Below are 12,248 nucleotides of genomic sequence, written 5' to 3' on the forward strand. Positions count from 1 at the left end.
TAATTGATAGTTTTCTGATTTCTAATTTAATTCTCCTGCATCAAAATCCGTTGTTGTTGTTGTTTTTTTTTTAATTTGGAAGCATTTTAGGAAAAAGAACAAGATCAGAGTAATCTATACAAAGTGTTCCCCAAAAGCAGGAAGCCAAGATCGTGACAGATAAGGAACTTATGAAAATAATAAAAAATAAAAAGATAAAGACAGATAAGTCTTCTGTGACCAGCGGAGCTCGGGGCTGTTGTGACCTGTGGCTGTAGATACAGGAAGTCATTTTCCTCCTGGATCCTCTTTTAAATGTAGGAGCAAAATAAAAGTCTGGTGCCTGTCGTGGGGCGCGTGGGAGGTTCTGACGGGTCATCTGAAAGTCTGGACGAGAGGATGGAGATAGCCCCATACCTAGGCACAGCAAGAGCTTTTCAAAGGATGGGTGATTTTTGTTGCATATATATGAATTCATAACTCCTAACTGTTAATGTTTGTAGGACGTTACCACCAATACACTGACGTCTGAGGCGGAATTGCGTAACTTCTAAGCGGCATTTCCTTTCTTAACAGTCAAATAATGCGGTGGGATGTCCCTGTTCTCCTGCTCTGAACAGTGTGTTCACAGAATCACATAGAAAAACCTCTTCGTTTCTGTTTCCATTACATCAGCTACAAGAAGTCCATGCAGAAGATATGGCGCTTTAATAATTAACCAGAGAACTGTCTAGATTGATTAAAAACCCCAGACAAATGGTATATATATGAAACAAATTAACCCTGCTGAGATAATAAATCAAAACAATTTAATCTCCTGAACTTTACCACCTTCTTTACTACAGATCAAGTGGCGTATAAGTTTATCTCTACATGTGCTGTGTTTGGGTTTATCTCTAGTGTGGTATTTTCTATGATTACCAGGTAACTTTCAGCCTTTATTTTACAGTTCAAGCAACAGGGCTTTCACTGCTTCCTCAGGAGACTTCATTAACAGGTATATTTGTACATTATACACGTGCTCTTTAATCCCTCTATAAATACATTCTTTATAAGGACTTTTTTGGTGCTAAATCTTAGCTAAGTACCTTGCTACTGGGTTTTTGACTCAACCTTATGCTTTTCATGATGTATTTCACAGCTAATTCTTGAAAATTCAAACTGGCACCACGTTCAGCAAAAAAAAAAAGAAAAGATCATTTATTGCTTATCTAGCCATCTCATTTCCCAGTTGCATATTTCCTGCAGGTCACTGATTTTTCCTGAATGTTTTGAAAAATGAAATTTCATGTGTAAATGTTCTTCCTTTACTACTTAATCTGCGTTCTTCCTTGGTTTGTTCTAAACCCTGAGGGCAAAACCGCATTTGCTTTCAGTTTCAATCCAGACAAGCAGCTTCCAGAAACAAACCGAAATGAAGTTCTGGTGAGAAAAAAACAGAGTTTCCACACTACAGGAACTCTTCCTTTAAAATTCAATCTGCAAATCAAAGTTCTTAGCATATAAAATTGCAACACTTGGAGTGAAATAGCTGTCTGTGGGGGGGGATAGGGTTGGGGGAAATGTAACAGGTTGTTTTATTTCTTAGCATTTCCCAGAAAAATGTTGTTTTGCCTTCCACTGCTAATTAAATATTGCTGGGTGCAAAGGGCAGCTGTGGTTTGGATAAAAAGGACAGGTCAAGTGGTTAAAGAACTACTCAGAAATTCTTTTCAATGCCCCTGAGCCGTCAAGCACCTGATGTTTTTGCCATACGAAATACTGCCTCCATTAAAGAAACCTGTAAAAGCCCATAGACTTTTTGAAAGTAGGAGTTAACCTTTAATGTCTCCCCATTTCAGGTCCTCCCCTGTAGATTGTAGTCATTCTTTATTGCACAATCAAGCATTAAAAATTAAGAATATGCTTCATTAATGTGAGAATGGGAAGTGCAATAAAACATGAGATAGATAGTAGCTCAGAAGGTGATTGCAAGACTGGGCCTTCTATAACTTATTTAATTTTGCTTAATTTTCTCTCTGTCTAGATCCCCAGCAGGATTCCCAATAGTGCAGAGGAAAAACTGTGAAGTAATCAGCATTCCAAAAATCCCACAGCGGACTCTGGAGGGAAGCACGCAAACAAATAAGTAATGCATATTTCATTTCATGAAATTTTGTGGATCAGAATATGAACAGAAGCTGAGAGTTGACAATATATGTCTCGAGGGAAGCAAAATGTTTAATTTTAAATTGAAGCATTAAAATATAAAATAAATACACTTAGATTTGTTGAAAGGGCTGTCCAAATTGATGCACGATTTCTAAGTATTTCTAAGATTTCTAACTCAGAAACAGGGAATTTTGTTTGGTGTCCTCCTGCTGCCACCAGCACTTCCTTCACCAGGACGTGCATGTGCAAGCAGGACATCTACTGTTCCAGGCAGTGGCCAACCTCACAACCGGTTTCAGTCAGGTTTTTCTGTTGGGTTATTTTAGTTTCTGTTTCTGTTTTTCCCTGTTACGCTACAATTAAAATGTTGTTATCAGTTACTTGGTAGAAGACAAAATCCCGCAGCCCCTTCTTCTGTGTCTAATTTCCAAACCCCTGGATGTGACATGGGAAGTGGAACTTTGCAGCCACACTCAGTGACTGCAAGAGAAACCGAGAACTTTGCATCCAAAAAGGCCTTTTGCCTTTCTCTTCCTTCTGACCCAAAGCCTAGAACCAACATTCTTCTCAGAAAGATGTTCCTAGCCACCCACTGTCCAGGGGATCTTTATGCCTTTGATTGCCACCATCTGTCATGAGCAGTTTGTCAACAGATTAGAGTTCAGGCTGCTCTGGGATGCTGTGGTGGTCTGCAAATGGGTAGTTCTAGAAGAACCATAGAATGGTCCACGTGGAGGGGGTTAAAGTGATGTGCAGAGCCATATGACAGGCCAGGTTGGAGGGGAGACCTTGAAAGATCATCTGGTCCAACCTTTCATGGGACAGGGAGCCTGGATGAGATTATCTAGATGACCTAGAACATCTTAGAGTTCTCTGTTGAAGAGGAAGTGCCTCTGACAAGGCTTTCCTGCAGCTTGGGGGGATTTCTGTCTGTCTCCTCGTGCTTTTACTGGAGCTGGTTCATGTTCTTCCCCCATTGGAGTTTTGACACTTCATCTCTCAGGCTCTGGACTGACCTCCAGCCAGTGAATGACAAATTCCTCTTCAAATTCTTCTGTATTTAGTCGTCTGTGGAATGTGTTCGACCAGAATTCCAGTGAAACTAACCCAATAACAGTCTGATTCTAAGTATGGGGGGAAACACTCCAGTTCTGTGTCTGCTAAGGTGACCTCAAGCTCTACAGATTCCCTTCCTTAGTGGCTATCTTCACCTTCTCATCCTTGACCATCAGACACCCCACCTCAAAGTGTAAAAACATGAAGTTGTAGCTGTGGAAAGGTCAAATATGAAAAATAATAATATGATTTAATTTCAGCCCTGCACCAACAGAACATGAAATGAAAACCGAAGCTTTACTGGATAAGGAAGAACTTGGATGCATGTGGAGGGGCCCCAGTCCTCAACTATCGTGTGTTCTGCCTGACTCTAACCCATATCATTTAGAACAGGAAACCCAGAAAAAAATCTGTTTCCTCCAGATTATGTTGACATAATGGTACACACGATAATTAATATTCTGGGTTTCAACCTGGGCCACTGGAAATCCTCAAAGGCAGAATGAGACAAGAAAGCACAAACCACTTCCTTTCCTTCCAGTGAAAGATAGATAGGAGCAGCCAAGCAAGCTCTGACAAGCTTAAAAATCTGATATGGAGTTGGATTGTATTATACCACCTTGAGGGGATGCCACGGAGTCATCAAATTGATAAGAGTTGGTTGTTGCACTAAATAAACCTCTGGTTTAGGAGGAAAAAAAATAAGTTGGTGAGTGGAAGCTCTTTAAATTCAGAACTGAAATGCTGCCTGTGAGACTGGTGGTTTAAAAAACCTGACCATTGGCTAGGTGTTAGAAGCAAATCATATCTCAAAACATGTATTGGTTTTTGTTGTTCTCAAGCTGTTTAATTGGGAAGCAACTCTGGGAGGTACGAAATCCACAGCGAAATAGTGGAACAGATCTCTGAGTGGTGGAGACCAATAGTTTCAGTATGGCATTCAACTTTAGCTTCAAAAATGAACAAATGTGCTTGAAGTTTGCTACCCTTTTCCCAAATTCGATTAAGTAGATGGAGAGAGAGCATGAGACAGACAGAACGTGATTCCTCCCTCCGCACGGAGGTGGCTGTTGCTCTGCAGGAAGCTGAAGTCCACGGTATGTGTGATAAATTAATTGAGTTTAGCCTTTTGGTATATCTACCAGGTTGTGCTGTCAGAGATGATCCGGTGTCCTGGGGGATTTTAAAGCTGTTCTTTTAGTGAAAAATGTGACTGGCAAGAAGTTTGCTTTTTACTACCTTCAAGTTTCCCTCCTTCCTTTGGCCACCAGGTAAGAAGATGGTGCAGGATGTAGAAACACACACTGGTCCCCGCTGGATTTAATGAGTACAGTCTTAAAACTAATTTTGTACAAATTTATCACTCCATTTCATTTCATTTTTTTTTTTTTTTTAGTCCATCACGAAGCACGCAGAGCCCTCGGATGCTGCCAAAGCACACAAGTTATACAAGCGGGCATGTCGCGGGCTGACTCGGTGACTCAGGGCTTGGCAACTGCCCTACAAACAGAGCTACTGAGTTGGGTTGGGATCTGGGGAACCACAGGACTCTCCTGCTTGCACAGCTCGCTTGCAAAGCTCGGCTCTGGAGAATTACTAGAGAGTGAAAACGTGACCAAAACGTGTGAATTGCTAACTGAGTCGACAAATTCGAGGAGGGTTTAGAAATCTGATGGTAATAGTTGCGTTTTCAGCCTCTGTGTTTTAATGGGACATGAATACACCCTGAGTCTAATTCAAGGATTTGCATTCTCTGTCTTTATGACTATAATTTGTGTTTCTGCTCCAGGACTCCAGCTCCTGCGCCAGACATCACTGTCACCGCTGCTGGTCACCTAAAAAAACCCCCAACCTCCAATGTCGGGCAGATATTGAGGATGCAGTAGGGTAGGTTGCCCTGCAGATGGTTAAGGGCCTGTTCATGTGTTCTGTGTGGTTTAAATATACAAAAAATAGCAGCGTGCAAGGAAAAAAAAGTCCATTAAATAATTTAAAAGGAATAACTATCGTTCTGCAGGTCAGATCATTCCTCAGAGTTATATTATAGAGGTAGCTGATTTCCAAGCGTAGTCATGCTGCTTATTAACTGTTGTTTGCCAGTTTCTGCAAGTGCTGTAAAATGTAATTATACTCCAGAATTCGATAGCAATAAGTGTTAATATTTGTTGAGGATACCTTTGCCAGCATAAAACTGCAAATTTTTATTTGCGCCCCAAAGCAAATCCCTATAAATATTGAAAATTTAGAATGATTCCTGTACCAGAATGCTGTACTCTCGGTGGGTAGACTTAATTTTTGCTAATTCATGCTAATCTGCACTCAGGACTGTAAAGTCTCATGCTGGCTCTTCCTTTTTCTTTCCATTTCTTCTAGAACATTGTTTGTTGACTTTCTGGACCTGGGGACTCCATCACCTCTCCCTGGAGAGGAGGGAAAGGGTATCTGTGCTCAGTTTGGTTCAACACTGGAATTTCAGGTAGAAATTGCAGGTGAGACCTCAGTTTATGTGTATTTTCACCTCCCATTCATGACTCTTGACAGTTTGTCACACGCTCTGGGGCAGGGTTTATCGTTAATTTGTGCCCAAGTCCATGAAACTAACATTTTCTTCTGCATTTCCTCCAGAGCTGGGCAGCTCAGAAGACCAAATACATTTGGAGATAAACTTTAGTTTTCTGGGATATGCCAAAAATGACCTTTTAACTGAATTCTTCTTTGAATATCCAGATATTAAGGGAAACTGGAGGCAGAGAGCTAATGCAGCCCATGTTTCTCCAGAAGGTGGAGAGCACTGTCATGCAGGAGGTGATGGGATCTAAGCGTTTCCCTGAAGCTGAACGTGCATTTTCAACCATTTCTTTACATATGGCTGTTCCTCCAAAATGACTGTTGTTTCTGTGCCCAAGTTCCATTTAATTGGGGAAAAAAAATATTTTATTGTAAATCGTAGAATGGTTTGGGTTGGAAGGGACCCTAAAGCTCATCCAGTTCCAACCCCCTGCCCTTGGCCGGGACATCTCCCACCAAGGTAAACACATCACCAAGGCTTGAAATTTAAAGAAATTACACATATTAAGTTTATTTGAACAGCTATGATTGCTTTTCAAGCTCTCACTAATTGAAAATGAAATTTTAATAGGTTTTCAGTCCCCATATCTGTGAAACAGGCCCTGCAGAACTTTGTTGGCACCGAGTATTTTAATTTATGCCACCAACATATTTTCATGGTCAAACTTTCTGAGAAACTCTCCTTGGAAATGCAGTCTGGATTTCATTCCAGTGTGGAGAGTGATTACTGAACCATTCTTCTTCCTTACTCTGGATAAATACTTATTTTTCCAACATTTTATGGTATGATGACAACTTGAGGGAACATTAGTGGCCAAAAGCAACTTTACTGTTCACACCAATATGTGCCCTTTGATGTTCATACAAATAAATCTTATTATTTTTAGCCCCAGAGTTTGCACCGTATATGTTTCATAGACAAACATCCAGACTGGGAGAAACAGCTACTTATCTTCAGTTCAGCTCAGCAGGACTAACTTTGTAATTTATGGAAATATTTTGTTCTCTGGTTTGTTTTTGTTTCTTGGTTGTTTTTTTTTTTTTTTTGGAAGGGTTAAGCTATTAAACATAATGAGGAATGACAAGGAATAATAAGACTACTCAGATTATATATTTGATGATTTTTTTTCAAGGATCACAGTACCAGGGATGGGCCTCCTGAACACATTTCTGGTTTTGGCTACACTGTACCATAATTATTATTATTATCAATTTATTTTTTTAGGCAGAACTCCCTGTGTCACTCAGGGGACAGTTCTGTTCAAAAAACGCAACGGCAATGTTTGCTTTCTTCTGCTTTTTTGGCTTGCTGTTATTCTTTGGATAGGTGGCTTTCAGAGGGAAGTTGGTTTTTTTGGAAGGGTTTGGGGTTTTTTTTGCTTTATTTTGTTTTCGCCTTCCACAAGTCAAAAGTAATATTTGCAGCTCAGGCACCAGCAGGGGAAAAACCCATGAAAAAACCCAAATTCCTCCTGCCACAAAGAGTCCATCGTGAAATATTTGGAAAATGTCCAGTGCATAGAATTGCAAGTATTTCAGTGACTGTGAAATGGACCCATCTATGATAATATATAAAATAAAATATAGTATAACAGGTAAGGCAGTAGATTTGCCTCAGCATGTGGAATTTTAGATATACACAATATGTCAAAGATTATACATTGGTTAATGTGTGAACGCTTCATTTAAAGAGCAAATCTAATTTTTATAGAATTCAGGAACTGAGAGGAAAAATGAATTTGGAAATTGGATTTAGAGTAGGTAAAACCAGCTGAATGAAATGTAGCTTGTATAGATTTCAGCATATTCCATGAGCTTCACGGAACAGATTTGGCAGATGAATGTCACTGATAAATAACACTTTGCAACTTTTAGAAAAGCTACTGGCTTCAGGTACGTGCGTAAATGGTGTATGTTGCTCTAGAAAAAAGGTAATTATAGAAATTATATTATCTGTATGTTCTGTGAGCCTGTAGATATATAGATACATAGATGTGGAGATATTTATGTGTGTATATGTGTGTGTGTGTGTGTATAAAAAAAATAAAATAAAGTCAATATGTCCTGTTCTTCCTCTAGAAAAATAGAAGTACAAGATGAAGTGCTGGCACTGGGCAGGCACAAATCCCCAGATTTAGCTGCATTTTCTCCAGGCTTGCATTAAGACATCCCAGGGAAAGAAGCTCCCTTAAATCAAAACAGGAGCCGTGGTTTTGATAAGTGTCAGCTAATTTGTCAGCCTTGCTGAGGGCTGTGTATTTAAACAGATATTTCAAATGCAGAGGAGAAAAAAAAAAAAAAACCAACAAAACAGCCCCGTAAAGGAATGTGCTCTCTCTGTTTGAGGTGAGGTTGCCAGAAGGATTGTGTCCAAGGAAGATGATTCACTTTTGGAGCAGCGGCTCCAGAGTCAGTGGCGGAGATTTGAGTGTTTTCTGCCCAGCTGTGGGTCTTTGGGAGCTGCAGCCTTGGCCTCAGTGTGTCCAGAAGGTTGTAGTGTTAATTGCAGCTACTCGGCCTCAAGGTCAAACGAGGTTCTGAAGTGTTAGTCATTTATGTAAATGGAGCTGGCTTAGATGAGCTAAAACACAACTATTTTTCTCAAGAGTTTTGCATTCCTCCCTTCCGAAAATATCTTTATTTCCTCTTCTCTTCTGTGGGTTTTGTTTGCAGCTGTGGGAAAGTGCACTCAAAGTTCTCTTTGGGCTTTTTTTTCCGAAAGCAGGCAGAAGTGTGCTCCCTCCCGTGTCCTCTAGTAAAGAGTTCAAAGTGCCTTATTTCCTATTCTGCTTTATTTCTTCCTAATCTTCTTCAGATTGCAGCTGTTGAGGAAAGCTCACTCTGAAAAGAGAACAATGCTGCTGAAAACCTTTGGGCTGCTTCTGTGGAGCTGGACCATCGTGTGAGCTAACAAATCGGCCTTGCATTTTGTCTGAAATCGGTGAAATGGGCGATGTTTTCAGAGAATTTGTTCTTGGTGACTGCTGAAAATCAACAGTTGACTTTTGGTGCAGCTGGAGTGTAGGTCATCGAGCTGAACTCTCCTGTTTAAGGTAGTCCAGGGGGAAAGATGCAGAGATGGAGGTGGTGAGGTCAGGGTGATAGATAAAGGATTAAAAAGGTTTTTTTGTCGCCGCCTTGGGTGTCACTACAGTGAATTTCCACCTCATGAGGGGCTAAATCTGGAGCCTTAAACTATCCAGAAACCCTGGACCAGATGTCAAACCTGTGACCAGATGTCAAACCTGGACCAGATGTCAAACCTGTCCTATCCAGGTGAGCACAGGGGGGCTGGAAACCCTCTCGTGGAAGTAAAACCTGAAAAAGCCCAATTCTGTAGCAGGGCATTAATTGTGCAGCAGCAGAACCTCTGTCAGGTTTGCCCAGCAGATGCCAGCAGTGAATTAGAGCTTGTGGGAAAATAAAAGGAGCTCAATATGTGACTGTTGCAAACACTTCACTGCTTAAAGCATGATTGCTTGGAATTGATTAATTTTATTATTTTTTTTTCATTAAGGTTGATTTTTACTGTGAAGACCCTCGTTTTATTCTCTGAATCCCTGAGGCTTGGGTTTCTAGAAAACATTCAGGTTCAGATTTGGTCCATGGCTCATAATAATGGGCTTTCACATAAACAACGGGATTAAGTTACTTATTTCAAAGATGTTTTAGGTTTAGCCTTTTGACACCTTTTATATTTTTTTACCCGACCTGTTCTCTTCCTGTTTACTGTCCTTTTCAGAGTAAGAGCCATAACTCTTCTTGTTTACTGCCCCTCTCAGTTGGAATTATAAATTTGACCTGACATTAAGCTGTTCCTTTTTGTACTGGAGAAAAAAAAAAAAACAACAACCCAAACCCATGAAGTCATATGGTGTTATCCTTCACTTTCACTGAACCATCTGGGCTCCTGGAGCCAGAGCTGAAAACTGTCAACGTCTCCTGACGGGAAGCAAAGAGACTGAGCTAAAAGGGAAGTTCAGGCTGGAGAATCCCCTGGTAGAAGTTCTTGAGCAGTTCAGTGCTGGAGGAAGGAAGTCGTTGTCTTGTCCTGCCCCAGAGCCACAGCGATAGGTAAATAACGCCGGGCCCTTAAAGAGGGATTGAAGAGTTTGGTGGAAACCAGATTAAAGTTTATTTTTGGTTTGCTGTTTGCAGAACTTCTGTTGCAAACAAGAGGAAGAGACTCTCGCCTCTCGTATTGTAAATTAATCCTTAATTTAGGGAAACTCCCAGGAGGGTTTGTTGCTGCGTGGATCACCCCCTCAATACTAAAATTGATACCGTGTGGTTTTATGATACACATCATGTCAGTCAGTCCCAGGTCCTTCCGAACTGCACAGAATATAATGTGTTATCCACATAATTACGTTGATGGCAGTGGATATTTACCTTTTTTGAAAAGGCTTTCCTTGAATCAAGGCATTAATACAGGTACAGTAACATTGTCGTGTCCCAGTACGGTGGAAATGCCTTATGACTTGGGCTTTCATGTAGGATCATAAACACTGAAGAAATGGATTTCCCTGGGAATATTTATTCTTTGCCCTTAAAAGATTCCTGTTTGAAACTACAAAGACCCACTGAAAAGTTAACTCAGGTCACGTGGAACTGGATGTTCATTACAAATAATGATCATTAGATGAGTCTAGATTATTAGTTGTCATTTTATGTTCTTGGCAATTAGTATCTCTCATTTAAAATATTTATTTTTCCATTTGGCTGAGTTTCCCTACAAAACTGGAACAGTTGCCTTAAAACGATCATCTCCCAGGCAAAATAAATTAAGTCTTGGAATGAAGTCAAGACTTTTAACCGAAGATGAAGTTTCAAAACAATCTCCTTGCAGGAATGAAACTCACTTTCTCCCTTTAACTCCTCTTTCCACTGACTGCTCCTGCGTCTGGGTCTGTCTGGAAATCAAACATACACTCGTTTTCTGGCTTCCTGGAAGCCCTCCAAAGGTTGAGGGGAAGGAAGTCTTACAGGAAACCTTTCCAAAACATATTTAGGACTTGTTCTTCTTAGGCAGATAAAAGCCTCGATGTGTTTTAATACAGAATAACTGAAACAAACTGGAATATTTGGTTTGGGGCACCTTTTTTTTTTTTTTTTAATTAAAAATGTAGAAATTTGATGAGTTTTTTCCTATTAGAATTTGCATTGAGAGTTTTGCTTCATTTTTACTTCCTTGTTTCTTTTTGGCGAGTTCCAGATGTGCTAATAATTTGAGATTTATCTTAGTATAAATGTTTATTTGATCAAATGAGCATGTCTTGCGTTCTGGGACTTCCTTATGGGATTATCAGATGGAAGTGAATGCAGTCTCTGCTTTCCATGGAGTTTCCTGCATGGCTTTCATTTGAAAACAGCTGTCTCCAAGTTACAAAAATAATCCAGAAGAAAAGACCTACAGATACAAGAAAGATATGGCTTTGATTCTTTCCCAGATACAGGCTCAGATTTTCCAGGTGTCCTGGAATCTAATTGCGTATTTTATTAACCTAATTTTTCCATGTGTGACTATTGATACATACCCCATAAATGGAATCCGTTCTTAGAATACTGCCAATTCACAGAATTAGGATTTTGTTGCAGTTCAATACCGCAAGTTAATTTGTGAGATGTCTGGAGTGATTTGCTCTGATTCACTAATTTCTGGTTTTCTTCCTCCAGGGAGCATACATCGGACTTCTGGCCTTTGACTAACTAACATCATTAAATTATATGTTCTTTCATTGATCCCTTGGAAAACTCAGCCTTGTTGAACAAGTATTTGATTTGGGGCAGCAAGGGGCAGAGATGAACAAAAACATCCAAGGCCAAAATATATCATCACTATAAATAGTGACCTTTGCAATATTCCCATTGTTAATTGAATTACGTTATTAAGAGAAGCTACTGAGTTACTACCTAACTACTGTCAGGCAGTAGTGGTTAGTCCAGAGGGATACACAGATGCTTTCAGGGATGCTGATGGCGGGGATAGCATCGTGTATGCGTTCAAAATAGGCTTTAAAAATAGTAAAAACAGCCAAAAAAGGGGGGAGGAGGGAGAGAATGGTGAGTAATTCAAGGCATGTGTGTCTGCTTCTTTTCTTCTCCCCACAGTCTCACTCCTCCCCTCCTCCTTTCCACTCTTCCAGCTACAACACTGAAAAAAATAATGCTTATATTAGTGAAATTAAAGTCAGTGCTCCTGAGGAGGGTAAAATATTAACTTTTCCCAGCTTTCCCAGCAGTTATTAAGTCAACTCATGCTATGAGCCTAAATAAATTACCATGTAAAAATGGATTTTTGTCAGCAAGCAACCTATGGAGCACAAGGGTTTGCTTCACAAATGTAGCTGGGGATTGACCTGGATTCAGAAGGTCCCAGAAGCTCTGGAGGTAGGAAGCTCATTTTTATTTTCATTTCCACTATGTGACACATTCCCTCTAATAATATGTACTATGATACCAAAATGGACATGTATGAAACACGAAAAAAACAG

The 12,248-nt window shown here is 40.1% G+C and overlaps 2 long non-coding RNA genes across 3 annotated transcripts; both read left to right on the forward strand.

Annotated features, from left to right (window-relative positions):
• Window positions 1-583: 583 nt before the first annotated feature.
• On the forward strand, window positions 584-5,676 carry LOC106891695. The gene is made up of 6 exons (XR_001412747.1): window positions 584-976; window positions 2,006-2,107; window positions 4,332-4,457; window positions 4,583-4,861; window positions 4,976-5,073; window positions 5,560-5,676. It is a non-coding gene; the product is annotated as an uncharacterized LOC106891695 (long non-coding RNA).
• A 2,898-nt stretch (window positions 5,677-8,574) lies between these two features.
• LOC106891707 lies at window positions 8,575-11,705 on the forward strand. 2 transcript variants are annotated; one of them, XR_001412773.1, is made up of 4 exons: window positions 8,575-8,807; window positions 8,909-9,030; window positions 9,497-9,828; window positions 11,431-11,705. It is a non-coding gene; the product is annotated as an uncharacterized LOC106891707 (long non-coding RNA). The 2 variants fall into 2 exon arrangements; XR_001412772.1 differs by having other exon boundaries at window positions 8,909-9,828.
• The last annotated feature ends 543 nt before the right edge of the window (window positions 11,706-12,248 follow it).

The sequence above is a fragment of the Calidris pugnax genome, unplaced genomic scaffold, assembly GCF_001431845.1.
Source record: "Calidris pugnax isolate Ruff unplaced genomic scaffold, ASM143184v1 scaffold172, whole genome shotgun sequence".
Taxonomy (NCBI): domain Eukaryota; kingdom Metazoa; phylum Chordata; class Aves; order Charadriiformes; family Scolopacidae; genus Calidris; species Calidris pugnax.